At 46.2% G+C, this 16,044-nt stretch overlaps 1 non-coding gene across 1 annotated transcript; it reads right to left on the bottom strand.

The window, feature by feature from the left end:
* Window positions 1-5,832: 5,832 nt before the first annotated feature.
* On the bottom strand, window positions 5,833-5,903 carry trnag-gcc (transfer RNA glycine (anticodon GCC)). The gene has a single exon. It is a non-coding gene; the product is annotated as a tRNA-Gly (tRNA).
* Between the last annotated feature and the right edge of the window lie 10,141 nt (window positions 5,904-16,044).

Raw genomic sequence — 16,044 nt, 5'->3', positions numbered from 1 at the left:
ATGGGAGTCGACACACACCTGGCACCATTTAATTTTTTAACCAACAACACATGCATTGGACCCTCCAGAAACAACATTTGCTTTATTCACTTAAATGACTTCATGAAGAAGCTGTTTGCGGACCAGACTTAGTGATCGTGTGTGTGTGTGTGCGACAGCATAGGGCGAGGGCTAATGTTGTCATATCCATGACCAAAACAACAATAGAAACATCTGCAACTTACCGCAAGTTGTTTTCTCAAGTTAGAAGTGGGCTGAAATGTCTCAGTTTTAGCAGTCACAATTTAAGAGCTGCATGACAAAGCTGTTGTTTTTTTTGGAGTCTGTAAAGTAATCATACTTGCGTGGCTGTTTCCTCCCCACCCCCCAAAAAATGGGTCATTTTGATTGGATCGCGAAGGCTGTTGCGCGGTCATGTGACTGCCTTGAGTCGTCTGATTGGTGAATTGGAGCCCTACAGCGCCCTATGAGGAAGTTGAAGATGGAGTCTAAAAATAGACACGCACAGGCAGGAATGGATAAATAAAAGTCGCGAACGGCATGTCGATCATTGTAACGGATTAAAAGTATCGATCCTTCTTCACATAAATACTCAAGTAAAAAGTGTGATTGATTTAAAGTACTCTGACAAGTACAGTTTATCTAAAATGTTACTTGAGTAAATGTAACGGAGTAAATGTAGCACGTTACTACCCACCTCTGTGTAAAACAAAACACTTTCTGTACAGTTCATGAATGGATACCACTTACAGCACAGGTGTCAAACTCAAGGCCCGGGGGCCAGATCCGGCCCGCCACATCATTTTATGTGGCCCACGAAAGCAAATCATGTGTCTCAACTTCCATGATTCTTGCTAAAATCTTTTCCAAATTTTTGTATAATATTCATACGTAATAAAGAGGAATGAACGAGTGTAAGCATGTTTTTCCTCCAAACCCCTTTTACAGTTCCTTGAACAATAGTTGAACAAACAATTATCCTTGACTTCTGATTTCAAAACTAGTTATCCATCAATTTGTTGTCTATGTGTAATAATATGATGAGGCGATTCAACATTGATATGGTTTTACAATCATAATGGCCTTCTGAGGAAAACCGTATCTACAATGTGGTCCGCAACACCACTGCCTTACAGAAACAGCACAATATATCAGAATCAGAATCAGAATCAGAATCATCTTTATTTGCCAAGTATGTCCAAAACACACAAGGAATTTGTCTCCGGTAGTTGGAGCCGCTCTAGTACAACAGACAGTCAATTTACAGAACACTTTGGAGACATGAAGACTTTGACAAAAAACAATCAGAATCAGAATCAGAATCAGAATCATCTTTATTTGCCAAGTATGTCCAAAACACACAAGGAATTTGTCTCCGGTAGTTGGAGCCGCTCAAGTACAACAGACAGTCAATTTACAGAACACTTTGGAGACATAAAGACATTAACAAAAAACAACAACAAACAACAATTGTGCAAAAAGATGCAGAGTCCTCAGTTCGAATGGCTAATATCGCAATAGTCCGGTGCAATGACCATTGTGCAAAGGGCACTGAGACTTCAAGGAGTGTATGCGGTTTAAAGTGACGAGTAGTGCGATAATCTGGGACAATGGTTGAGCAAATGTTACAGATACTCCTCAATCAGTGTGCAAATGGAGCAGATACTACTCTGGCATGAGTGGCCACTATATGCAAATAGTGCAGCACGGCGAGACAACTACAGTGAGTGCACGAGTAATACATAATACAGAAATGTGACAACGAACTCAAGTCAAAAAATTGCCAGCTTGTTGTAATGGAATTGTAAGTTAGCTGTTCAAGAAGTTGATTGCAAGAGGGAAGAAGCTGTTGGAATGTCTACTAGTTCTAGTTTGCATTGATCGGTAGCGCCTACCTGAGGGAAGGAGCTGGAAGAGCTGGTGACCAGGGTGGGGAGGGTCCGAGAGGATTTTGCACGCCCTTGTCTTAGTTCTGGCAGCGTGCAAGTCCTCAAGGGTGGGTAGGGGGGTACCGACAATCCTTTCAGCAGTTTTGATTGTCCGTTGCAGTCGGAGTTTGTCCTTTTTTGTAGCAGCACCAAACCAGACTGTGATGGAAGAACACAGGACTGATTCGATGACCGCTGTGTAGAACTGTCTCAGCAGCTCCGGTGGCAGGCCGTGCTTTCTCAGAAGCCGCAGGAAGTACATCCTCTGCTGGGCCTTTTTGAGGACGTAGTTGATGTTGGTCGCCCACTTCAGGTCCTGGGAGATTGTAATTCCCAGGAACTTGAAGGTCTCGACGGTTGACACAAGGCAGCTGGACAGCGTGAGGGGCAGCTGTGGCGAAGGATGCCTCCTGAAGTCCACGATCATCTCTACAGTCTTGAGCGTGTTCAGCTCCAGGTTGTGTCGGCCGCACCACAGCTCCAGCCGCTCCGCTTCCTGTCGATATGCAGACTCGTCACCGTCCTTGATGAGGCCGATGACAGTGGTGTCATCTGCAAACTTCAGGAGTTTGACAGTCGGGTTCGCTGAGGTGCAGTCGTTCGTGTAGAGAGAGAAGAGCAGCGGAGAGAGGACACAACCTTGGGGCGCCCCAGTGCTGATGCTGCGTGTGGATGAGGTGGCCTCCCCCAGCCTGACCTGCTGTGTCCTGCCCGTCAGAAAGCTGTAAATCCACTGGCAGATGGCAGGTGAGACGCTGAGCTGGAGAAGCTTGGATGAAAGGAGTTCAGGGATGATGGTGTTGAACGCTGAGCTGAAGTCCACGAACAGGATCCTCGCGTAGGTCCCTGCACTGTCGAGGTGTTCTAGGATGAAGTGCAGTCCCATGTTGACTGCATCATCCGCAGATCTGTTCGCTTGGTAGGCAAACTGCAGGGGGTCCAGCAGGGGACCTGTGACACTCTTGAGGTGGTCCAGCACAAGACGTTCAAAGGACTTCATGACCACAGATGTCAAAGCGACAGGCCTGTAGTCATTCAGACCCGAGATTGCAGGTTTCTTGGGGACTGGGATGATGGTGGAGCGTTTGAAGCAGGATGGAACTTCGCACATTTCCAGTGATCTGTTGAAGATCTGAGTGAAGACTGGCGCGAGCTGGTCCGCGCAGACTTTGAGGCAGGATGGAGACACGTGGTCCGGGCCTGCCGCTTTGTTAATCTTTTGTTGTTTGAAGATGCGTCTCACATCCTGTTCATGGATGGTTAACGCAGAGGTCAGAGGTGTGATTGTGGTCGCGGGTGCGGCCGGATTGGTGTGTGGTGTGAAACTGTCCTTTTCAAATCTGCAGTAGAAGGTATTCAAGTCGTTGGCTAGTGTGCTATTGTTCTCAGCTTGGGGGGATCGTCGCTTGTAATTAGTCAGAGACTGGAATGCATGCCAGACTGATTTAGAGTCGTTTGCGCTAAACTGTTTTTCCAACTTTGCTGTATAGATCCTCTTTGCAATGTTAATTTCTTTGGTCAGCTGGTTTCTAGCTCGATTATACAGGGCCCTGTCCCCGCTCTGATATGCGTCCTCCTTAGCTTGGCGAAGCTGCTTAAGTTTAGCAGTGAACCACGGCTTATTGTTGTTGAATGTGCGAAATGATTTTGTTGGAACACAGACCTCTTCACAGAAACTGATATAGGATGTAACAGTGTCCGTATATTCATCCAGGCTGCCAGCTGAATTTTCAAAGACACTCCAGTCTGTGCAGTCTAAGCAGCTTTGAAGTTCCATCTTGGCTTCATTTGTCCACTTTTTGACTGTTTTCACTGTAGGCTTCGCACATTTAAGTTCTTGCCTGTACGTCGGTATTAAGTGAATTAAGCAGTGATCAGACGAGCCCAAGGCTGCACGAGGTATAGCACGGTATGCGTTTTTTACCGTGGTGTAGCAGTGGTCTAAAGTATTATTTTCCCTGGTAGGACAGTCGATGTGCTGCTTGTATTTAGGGAGTTCGTGGTTGAGTTTAGCTTTGTTAAAGTCCCCAAGAATAATGAGGGGTGAGTCGGGGTGTTTTTTTTCAATTTCGTTGACTTGATCGGCGAGCGTTAGCAATGCGGCGTTCGTGTTAGCTTGAGGCGGAATATAGACGCCAGCGAAAATGAATGATGCGAACTCACGTGGCGAGTAGAATGGTTTACAATTTAAGAATAGCGACTCCAAATGCGGGCTGCAGTGTGTGCTGATCACCGTGACGTCCGTACACCATTTTTCGTTGATATAGAGGCATATCCCACCGCCCTTTGTTTTCCCCGATGATTCCATGTCGCGGTCCGCTCGATGAATGTGGAAACCGGGAAGCATAATGCCGGCATCGGGTACAGCGTCGCAAAGCCAGGTCTCCGTGAAGCACATGGCGGCGGGACGTCCGAAGTCTTTACGTGTCTTTAACAGAAGATGAAGCTCGTCCATTTTGTTGGGTAGGGAGCGTACATTCGCGAGGTGGATCGACGGGAACGCCAATCTGTGTCCTCTCTTGCGGAGTTTCACCTGAATGCCGGCTCGCTTCCCTCTGTGGCGCCGCTTCCGTCTCCATGCGGCGAAAACCGCGGACGCCGCTCCGGTGAGTAACTCTGGGAAAAAACTGAGCGGATATTCGAAAGTTGGTGACAGAAAGTCTGGAGTAGACTCCTTGATGGTTAGCAGGTCTCCCCTTGTGTAAGTGAGTCGTGTAAGGTCTCCAAAGACGGACGAAAAACACAAAAACAAAGACAATACTAGAGAGCGCGTTACCGAGGCGACCACACTGGTAGGCGCCATCTTGCTCTGTCATTCTGTCATTCATTTCCTTTTTGTGAGTGCGTCTCTGCTGAGGGGGAATTCAGTGCTCACATGGCGAGTGACAATGTGACTCGGAAGGGCGTGATAAAGGCGAAAGCCTCCTCACCCCTCTCCGATCTAAGCGCGAGTCGTGCTTACTTATAGGAATAATGTGCTCGTCACAGACTGTCAATAATGACCACCATCTTCACACATAAGGGTTTCCAGATGAGCACTTGACACCAGGACAACCAAAGGTCGCAGTTCGATGATCGACTTTGTGGTCGTGTCATCGGACATGCTGCCGCATTTCTTGGACACTGGGGTGAAAAGAGGGCGGAGCTGCAATCTGATTCCCACTGGCTTCGATGTTGGGGGCAGATGTCAGTTCGACATGAAAGAGAATTACGGATTGTTAGGGTGTGCTGGTAATGTCTCGCAGAGTCCCCAGTCAGAAGGAGCTTCAACTCCCACCTCCGGCAAAACTTTGTCCATGTCCCGGGGGAAGCAGGGGACATTCAGTACGAGTGGCCCATATTCTGTCAACAGACTTTGTCTTCATTCTCCTGCTCTTGACATGGATTCCTACATTTCAGATGAGTATTGAGTCAGTAAGTCAGAGGCACTGGCATGCATATAAACATCAGAAAACTATGATGCAATTAAAAACAACACAATCGAAGTCTGTCGGAGTGGCTGAGCCGTCCAAGCAACTCCATTCAGGTTGCAATATCTATGGGTATGCGGGTTGACATTCTGCTTCTTGTGTGATTAGACTGACAAAAACTGTCTGTTTCCTCTCCTTGGCTTTCCAGTCCAACGAAAAATTGGTACGACTCGGGTGTTATCATTGTTTCTGCCCAACACTGCCACGAAACAACACAAGGAATATTTGTGAGGATGGCCCAGCGCGCCATGTTGGTGAACTAAGTTCGCAAAGTCTACGCATGTGACCCCCTTCTGACAAGATGTGACCAAGAAACACTTTGTTCCTTTCCCCGGTCGTCCAGTACAGGTAGGGGAAAATGTGTGTTTTGCAAGCAGAAGGAGTTTGTACTCATTTACCTCAAATAGAGCTGAATATACACAAAACAGTCAAGCTGCATTGGCCGGGAATCGGACCCGGGCCTCCTGCGTGGCAGGCAAGAATTCTACCACTGAACCACCAATGCTTGGTATGGGGGGGGGTCTTGAAATCTGACTACATTCCAATGCTCTCGAACGGGTCGCCCACCGGATGAGCAGACCGCCTGGGGTGAATAAAGATCCGGACCCTTTGTTCCTTCTAAACAACGCAAAGTACTACTGTCAGGATGGCCGAGCGGTCCAAGGTGCTGCATTCTCTATGGAGGCGTGGGGTCAAATCCCATTCCTGACAGTGTCTAGTGTATAAAGACAATGTGTCCATTCTGTCATTCATTTCCTTTTTGTGAGTGCGCCTCTGCTGAGGGGGAATTCAGTGCTCACATGGCGAGTGCCAATGTGACTCGGAAGGGTGTGATAAAGGTGAAAGCCTCCTCACCCCTTCCCGATCTAAGCGCGAGTCGTCCTTACTTATAGGAATAATGTGCTCGTCACAGACTGTCAATAATGACCACCATCTTCAGACATAAGTGTTTCCAGATGAGCAATTGACACCAGGACAACCTAAGGTTGCAGTTCGATGATCGACTTTGTGGTCGTGTCATCGGACATGCTGCCGCATTTCTTGGACACTGGGGTGAAAAGGGGGGCGGAGCTGCAATCTGATTCCCATTGGGTGGTGTGTTTGCTTCGATGTTGGGGGCAGATGTCAGTTCGACATGAAAGAGAATTACGTATTGTGAGGGTGTGCTGGTAATGTCTGGCAGAGTCCCCAGTCAGAAGGAGCTTCAACTCCCACATCCGGCAAAACTTTGTCCATATCCCGGGGGAAGCAGGGGACATTAAGTACGAGTGGCCCATGTTCTGTCAACAGACTTTGTTTTCATTCTCCTGCTCTTGACATGGATTCCTACATTTCAGATGAGTATTGAGTCAGTAAGTCAGAGGCACTGGCATGCATATAAACATCAGAAAACTATGATGCAATGAAAAACAACACAATCGAAGTCTGTCGGAGTGGCTGAGCCGTCCAAGCAACTCCATTCAGGTTGCAATATCTACGGGTATGCGGGTTGACATTCTGCTTCTTGTGTGATTAGACTGACAAAAACTGTCTGTTTCCTCTCCTTGGCTTTCCAGTCCAACAAAAATTGGTACAACTCGGGTGTTATCATTGTTTCTGCCCTACACTGCCACGAAACAACACAAGGAATATTTGTGAGGATGGCCCAGCGCGCCAAGTTGGTGAACTACGTTCGCAAAGTCTACACAAATGATCCACTTCTGACAAGATGTGACCAACAAACACTTGGTTCCTGTCCTCGGTCGTCGAGTCGCGGTCGGGGAAAATGTGTGTTTTGCAAGCAGAAGGAGTTTGTACTCATTTTCCTCAAATAGAGCTTAATATACACAAAACGGTCAAGCTGCATTGGACGGGAATCATACCCGGGCCTCCCGCGTGGCAAGTGAGAACTCTACCACTGAAACACCAATCCTTGGTATGGTAGCTCTTGCACTTTGACTACATTCCAATGCTCTCGAATGCATTTTTTTCTGTCAAACGGCTGTCCGTTGTCGCACTCGTGCGGCTCCAACTCCCGGAGAAAAATTCCTTGTATGTTTTTTCCATACTCGTCAAAAAAAGGATGATTCTGATTTTGATTCTGCTGATTCTGATTTAGTTTACTCTACCTAATCTACTCCTACTAATCCTGCCATTCACTCCACTGTAATGTATTCCTCAGAAGTGGTTCGGGTTCATAAACCGTGGCTTTGGGGTCCTCACAATCATGTGCAATAATTACATATCATTTAAAAATCCATACCTTCGTATCCTTAGCCTCGAGCCAATTAAAACCACTGATGTGATAACATTGTGCCGTATCACGTGATACTAATATATATATATATATATATATATATGTATATATATATATTGCATTCTTTTCACAGTCCCCTCATATCAGTGCATCACCTGACAGGAAGGTGTCCTGTGACTGTTGCGGCTCTGCGTGCCGCAAATGTCCCGACTTGGCAAAAGACAGGACAGATTTAGAACGATCAAAAGAAAAAAACTTTTGCTTGTTTGCTTCCTCACCATCACACAGGACACTGCGACTTAACAGGCAGCACAACAATTACGTTCAAGTACTGTGCCAGATTCATGTTACAAAATCACAATTCTGTGACTTTTCTGTGTGGTATATTACGAGAACAATCCCAGATCCGAGTTTCAGAAGTTAAGTTATGAAGGCAACAAGGTTTTCAAGTGTGGAGAGTTGCCAGAATTGCTAGGAAAGTGGTACATACAGTGCTGAATCTAATCTGTAGGCCTGTATCTGGAAAGGTAAACAGAATAAAGGGAACAACTCTTTGTAATTTTTGTGGAAAAACCCTTCAACACCCCAGGCCTTTGACACAAATGAGATGCTTCCTTCTCTGTGGTGTGTTGAATTTACATGCCATTTTTTGGGCCTGCCTTAGTGCCACTTTAAAAGCATTTCAATTCTTTTCAATGGGGAAAATGGATTTGAGATAGAAGTAAATTGAGTTCCTCTTACTGTTGGAAGCGTACTTTATTATGATCTCATATACCGCACACTTTCGAGTTTACCACGAATAGTCACAGCTTCTTGACAGTCTCGTTCAATCAATCATTGATTTATTTGATATGGACATCACTAAATTATTGGGAAACAAGGCATCCCCTCTCCTTGAGCCGTCACCTTATCGCGTTGGAGGGGTTTGTGTGTCCCAATGATCCTGGGAGCTAAGTTGTCTGGGGCTTCACGCCCCTGGTACGGTCACCCATGGAAAACAGGTCCTCGGTGAGGGACCAGACAAAGCACGGCTCCAAAAACCCTATGACGAACAAAATATTTGGATCAAGGTTTCCCTTGCCCGGACGCGGGTCACTGGGGCCCCTCTCTGGAGCCAGGCCTGGAGGTGGGGGACGAAGGCGAGCGCCTGGTGGCCGGGCCCCATGGGCCGGGCACAGCCTGAAAGAATAACGTGGGTCCCCCTTTCCATGGGGTCACCACCTGAGGGAGGGGCCATAGGGGTCGGGGTGCAGTGTGATTTGGGCGGTGGCCGCAGGCGGGGACCTTGGCGATCCGATCCCCGGCTACAGAAGGTGGCTCCAGATGAAGACGAATCACCTTTTATTGTGATGAACATGCATGCATGTACACGAAATTTGTTCTCTGCATTTAACCCATCACAGTGAACACATACACATGTTAATGGAACACACTGGAGCAGGGGGCCCCACGGTGGCAGGCAATGATCCTAACCATGGGCCACGGCTGCCACAGAATGTCACCTCTCTGACAGGGAAGGAGCCCGAGCTTGTGTTTGAGGTTGAGAAGTTCCGACTCGATGTAGTCGGACTCACCTCCACGCACAGCTTAGGCTCTGCTACCAGTCCTAGGTTGGGCTCTCTTCCACTCTGGAGTTGCCCACGGTGAGAGGCGCCGAGCAGGTGTGGATATACTTATTGCCCCTCGGCTCGGCGCCTGTACGTTGGGGTTCACCCCGGTGGACGAGAGGGTAGGGGGGGATGGGTCCTGACTGTTATTTGTGCCTATGCACCAAAACAGCAGTTCAGAGTATCCACCCTTTTTGGAGTCCTTATAGGGGGTGCTGGAAGCGCTCACGCTGGGGAGTCCATCGTTCTGCTGGGGGACTTCAATGCTCACGTGGGCAATGACAGTGAGACCTGGAAGGGCGTGATTGGGAAGAACGGCCCCCCCGATCAGAACCCGAGTGGTGTTCTGTTATTGGACTTCTGTGCTCACCACGGATTGTCCATAATGAACACAATGTTCAAGCATAAGGGTCTCCACATGTGCACTTGGCACCAGGACAACCTAGGTCGCCGTTCGATGATCGACTTTGTGGTTGTGTCATCGGACTTGCGGCCGCATGTCTTGAACGCTCGGGTGACGAGCTGAGCTGTCAACTGATCACCACCTGGTGATGAGTTGGCTCCGATGGTGGGGAAGATGTGACGTGGCAGGCCCAAACGTATTGTGAGGGTCTGCTGGGAACGTCTGGCAGAATCCCCTGTCAGAAGGAGTTTCAACTCCCACCTCCAGCAGAACTTCATCCACGTCCTGGGGGAAGCGGGGGAAATTGAGTCCGAGTGGCCCATGTTCAGCGCCTCTATTGCCGAAGCAGCCGACCGGAGCTGTGCCCGTAAGGTAGTCGGTGCCTGTCGTGGCGGCAATCCCCGAACCCGTTGGTGGAAACCAGCAGTGAGGGATGCCGTCAAGCTGAAGGAGTCCTCTCAGGTCTTTTTGGACTGTGTGAGGCAGCTGATGGGTACCGGCTGGCCAAGCGGAATGCGGCTTTGGTGGTCGCTGAGGCAAAAACCCGGACATGGGAGGAGTTTGGTGAGGCCATGGAGAACGACTTCCGGACGGCGTCTTTGTGTGTCTTTTTAAGCTTCCGTTTTCAAAATATTTACTGAATTGTTTTCCAAACACTCCAATATCATCTGATTAAAGGTCTGATTAAAGAGTGGCCGAGACGCAACTTTTGATACCTCATTTGTGAATTAAATAGCATTATTATTATTATTATTATTATTATTATTATTATTATTATTATTATTATTATTATTATTATTATTATTATTATTATTATTATTATTATTATTATTATTATTATTATTATGTGGCATGGTGGCTCGACTGGTTAGAGCGTCAGCCTCACAGTTCTGAGGACCCGGGTTCATTCCGCGGCCCCGCCTGTGTGGAGTTTGCATGTTTTCCCGTACCTGCGTGGGTTTTCTCTGGGCACTCTGGTTTCCTCCCACATCTCCAAAACATGCATGGTTGGTTAAATGACTACTCTAAATTGCCTGGAGGTGTGAATGTTTGTATGTGCCCTGCGATTGGCTGGCAACCAGTTCAGGGTTTACCCCGCCTCCTGCCCGATGATAGCTGGGGTAGGCTCCAGCACGCCCGCGACCCAAGTGAGGAGAAGCAGCTCAGAAAATGGATGGATGGATTATTATTATTATATTTTTTTAACAGTCTTTTCTGCCACCGAGTTGAATTTGCTTCTGAAATGGAGCATCTGAATATTTGAAGCTGAAATGTTTGGATTGGATATTTTGATTTTAAAAGTAAAATTCAAATTGCGTGTAAAAAAAAAAAAAAAAGTGAAATTCAAATTGAGAATCTGGTGACACAGATATACTTCCACACCTAAATTTCCTCCAAAACACACCTCGATCGACAATTCTACTTCCTAAGGCCCGGGACACACAAAAGGATTTTTCCAATCTTAAAAGAGTTTTCATCTGCTACTGACCCCACGCTTGAACATAAAAAAATGAACCCTTTGACAATTTCTGTCATGTTGTGTGCTCCAATAATCTGAAATGCAAAACAACATACAGATGGATTCTGTTCCACCACGGGTCTGGAAACAAAACTGTAGAATGGCGATGTCATCCATATGGGACTTTCATCCATCCATCAATCCATCTTCTGAGCCGCTTACCCTCACAAGGATCGCGGGATTACTGGAGCCTATCCCAGCTATCAACGGGCAGGAGGGGGGGTAAACCCTGAACTGGTTGCCAGCCAATCGCAAGGCACATATAAACAATCAACCATTCGCACTCACATTCACACCTACAGGCAATTTCAAGTCTTCAATCAACCTACCATGCATGTTTTTTGGATGTGGGAGGAAACCGGAGTGCCCGGAGAAAACCCACGAAGGCACGGGGAGAACATGCAACCTCCACACAGGCGGAGTAGGGGATTGAACCCCTGAGCTCAGAACTGTGACGCAGACGCTCTAACCAGTCGGCCACTGTGCCGCCAGAGGGGACTTGCTTTGGAAAATACTTTTTGCTGTCTGGGCAACCCACCCAAAAAAACATGACATCGGGTAAGACGTTTGTTTTTATTTGCGGTTGTTTCCTTGTTCCTGAGTCAGAGCGCTATTTGATTGGCTACGTTCTGTTTCACGTCACAATTCACGACGTCATGACTGGGGGCTTCCACACGTGGAGATTTTGTAAGAGTCGTAAATATTTTTCGGCCCGACCCATATCGGTCCCTATATTCTGAACAAATTCACTCTTTTTCACTTTGAGTGAATGAATTAAATCGATAACTTTGGTCTCAGTAATATTTGTAATAGTAAAGAACTGCGTTGCAGACAATGCAGAGTATTCCTTCCTTTGTTTTACAGCAAACTTAGAAGAGATTTCTGACACAGATTCAATGAAGTATTTGTTAAAAGCATCAGCCATCACTTGAGGTTCCGTCAGGATGTTTCCATTTAATTTAATTTGCATTAGTTTTGTTTTTTTATTTTGTGTATCACCCAATAGTTTTTTAATATAATTCCAGGTTATTTTTTAATTTCCCTTCGCACTATTCTGAGCAGTAATGAAAAAGTCAGCTTTAGATTTTCTTAATTCTTTCACTACCCTATTTCTCAGTGAAATAAAGTGGTGTCTATTGTATCCTGATTTGACCGACAACTTCAAGGAATGATCGCGTTCTTTCATCAGTTTCAGAATAAATGTGTTTAACCAAGGAAGGCCATTCTTTCTAGATTTTAGTTTAATTATCCGTGTAAATTGTATAATAATTTCTTGTATTTTGTTGGAAAATTTAGAACAATCCTCATCGAAATTTTTACCAGCGAGTAATACATCCCAGTTTACTTCTTGGATAGAATCTTGGAAATTTTGTTGTTCATGTTTTGGTATCCTATTGGATTTAGTGGTGGCCAAGGGTTTGAAGCGCTTTTTATTTAATTTTCTTGTGACCATTACAAGATTGTGATCAGACAATCCTGTGAGCATATTGTATGACATCAAGATCCTTTCTGGCCTATTAGTAAAGGCTAGATCAATCTGAGTTCGGGTGGAGTTTGTAATTCTCGTAGGGCCATTAATTACCTGAGTCATATCCATATCATCCATAACCCTTTTCAATTTTTTCCGAACTTTGTTAACTTCCCAATTAACATTTAGGTCACCCATTATTATCACCTCTTTATCACCATTTTGACAAAAAAGCAGTTGAAGAGGTTGCGACTTTTGCGAGGACCAGGAAAAGCCCACTTGGCACGCCAGCTAGCTAGCGGGCAACGCCGCCACTTGACAAGCAGCTCTCGTGGCACTCTGACCGAGGGCAGCCGGACGGCCAGCATTCCGGTGGTGAAGATGGAGCCGACCAGCAGTGATGGATGGACAGTCGTTAATGATTTTTTTTTTGTGTGTGTGTACATATTGTAAAATATTGTGTGTCAGTGTTTGTAATAGTGTATAAAAGCATGTGTGTAATCCTGTAAATCCTTTGTGGCCGTAATGTTCTTTTTTCATGTTCATTGTAGTATGTTAGCTAAGAAGAAGTGGGACACTGAGAGGACCGAGGAGAGGCGAAAGGAATACATTGAGATGCGACACAGGGCAAAGGTAGAGGTGGCAAAGGCAAAACAAGAGGCATATGATGACATGTATGGCAGGTTGGACACTAAAGAAGGAGAAAAGGATCTATACAGGCTGGCCAGACAGAGGGATAGAGATGGGAAGGATGTGCAGCAGGTTAGGGTGATTAAGGATAGAGATGGAAATATGTTGACTGGTGCCAGCAGTGTGCTAGGTAGATGGAAAGAATACTTCGAGGAGTTGATGAATGAGGAAAATGATAGAGAAGGGAGAGTAGAAGAGGCAAGTGTGGTGGACCAGGAAGTGGCAATGATTAGTAAGGGGGAAGTTAGAAAGGCATTAAAGAGAATGAAAAATGGAAAGGCAGTTGGTCCTGATGACATTCCTGTGGAGGTATGGAAGCATCTAGGAGAGGTGGCTGTGGAGTTTTTGACCAGCTTGTTCAATAGAATTCTAGTGCGTGAGAAGATGCCTGAGGAATGGAGGAAAAGTGTACTGGTGCCCATTTTTAAGAACAAAGGTGATGTGCAGAGCTGTGGCAACTATAGAGGAATAAAGTTGATGAGCCACACAATGAAGTTATGGGAAAGAGTAGTGGAGGCTAGACTCAGGACAGAAGTGAGTATTTGCGAGCAACAGTATGGTTTCACGGATAAGCGGTAGAGAATGGATGGATGGATGGAGTATGGTTTCATGCCTAGAAAGAGTACCACAGATGCATTATTTGCCTTGAGGATGTTGATGGAAAAGTACAGAGAAGGTCAGAAGGAGCTACATTGTGTCTTTGTAGATCTAGAGAAAGCCTATGACAGAGTACCCAGAGAGGAACTGTGGTACTGCATGCGGAAGTCTGGAGTGGCAGAGAAGTATGTTAGAATAATACAGGACATGTACGAGGGCAGCAGAACAGCGGTGAGGTGTGCTGTCGGTGTGACAGAAGAATTTAAGGTGGACGTGGGACTGCATCAGGGATCAGCCCTGAGCCCCTTCCTTTTTGCAGTGGTGATGGATAGGCTGACAGATGAGGTTAGACTGGAATCCCCATGGACCATGATGTTTGCAGATGACATTGTGATCTGCAGTGAAAGCAGGGAGCAGCTGGAGGAAGAGTTAGAAAGATGGAGGCATGCACTGGAAAGAAGAGGAATGAAGATTAGCCGAAGTAAAACAGAATATATGTGCATGAATGAGAGGGGTGGTGGGGGAAGAATGAGGCTACAGGGAGAAGAGATGGCAAGGGTAGAGGACTTTAAATACTTGGGGTCAACCGTCCAGAGCAATGGTGAGTGTGGTCAGGAAGTGAAGAAACGGGTCCAAGCAGGTTGGAACGGGTGGAGGAAGGTGTCAGGTGTGTTATGTGACAGAAGAGTCTCTGCTAGGATGAAGGGCAAAGTTTATAAAACAGTGGTGAGGCCAGCCATGATGTATGGATTAGAGACAGTGGCACTGAAGAGAAAACAGGAAGCAGAGCTGGAGGTGGCGGAAATGAAGATGTTGAGGTTCGCTCTCGGAGTGACCAGGTTGGATAAAATTAGAAATGAGCTCATCAGAGGGACAGCCAAGGTTCGATGTTTTGGAGACAAAGTTAGAGAGAGCAGACTTCAATGGTTTGGACACGTCCAGAGGAGAGAGAGTGAGTATATTGGTAGAAGGATGATGACGATGGAGCTGCCAGGCAAGAGAGCTAGAGGAAGACCAAAGAGAAGGTTGATGGATGTCGTGAGGGAAGACATGATGGCAGTTGGTGTTCGAGAGGAGGATGCAGGAGATAGGCTCTCATGGAAAAGGATGACGCGCTGTGGCGACCCCTAACGGGACAAGCCGAAAGGAAAAGAAGAAGAAGAAGATTTTAGTATGTTTTTTCTCATGTTATTTTGTTTTTAATGTGATGGTGTAATATTTGCATAACACAGAGGAATGCCCTTTTATGTGGGTTTTATTTTTTTTAAATTCACTTTTATCTTCTTTAATCATTTATCATTGTATTTACTTTTGTATATACTGTAGCAGTCGAAGAAGAAGAAGAGGTGGAAAGCGGGTTCTTCGGCAGAAAGAGAAGAGGAAAGCACAGAGCCTAGAACTGAATGTGGGGACTTTGAATGTTGGGACTATGACAGGAAAATCTCGGGAGTTGGTTGACATGATGATTAGGAGAAAGGTTGATATATTGTGTGTCCAGGAGACCAGGTGGAAAGGCAGTAAGGCTAGAAGTTTAGGGGCAGGGTTTAAATTATTTTACCATGGTGTAGATGGGAAGAGAAATGGAGTCGGGGTTATTTTAAAAGAAGAGTTGGCTCAGAATGTCTTGGAGGTGAAAAGAGTATCAGAACGAGTGATAAGGCTGAAACTTGAAATTAAGGGTGTTATTTATAATGTAATTAGTGGCTATGCCCCACAGGTAGGATGTGACTGAGAGGTGAAAGAGAAATTCTGGAAGGAGCTAGACGAAGTAGTTCTGAGCGTCCCAAACAGAGAGAGAGTCGTAATTGGTACAGTTTGTAATGGACATGGTGAAGGAAATAGGGGTGATGAAGAAGTGATGGGTAACTACGGCATCCAGGAAAGGAACTTGGAGGGACAGATGGTGGTAGACTTTGCATCGATGTAATCTGAAGGAGGTTACCGACTGTAAGATAGTGGTAGGGGAGAGTGTGGCTAGACAGCATAGGATGGTGGTGTGTAAAATGACTCTGGTGGTGGGGAGGAAGATTAGGAAGACAAAGGCAGAGAAGAGAACCATGTGGTGGAAGCTGAGACAGGACGAGTGTTGTGCAGCTTTTCGGGAAGAGGTGAAACAGGCTCTCGGT

This window comes from Phyllopteryx taeniolatus, unplaced genomic scaffold, assembly GCF_024500385.1.
Source record: "Phyllopteryx taeniolatus isolate TA_2022b unplaced genomic scaffold, UOR_Ptae_1.2 contig_104, whole genome shotgun sequence".
NCBI classification, from domain to species: domain Eukaryota; kingdom Metazoa; phylum Chordata; class Actinopteri; order Syngnathiformes; family Syngnathidae; genus Phyllopteryx; species Phyllopteryx taeniolatus.
This window is presented reverse-complemented; position numbering and strand designations above follow the sequence as displayed.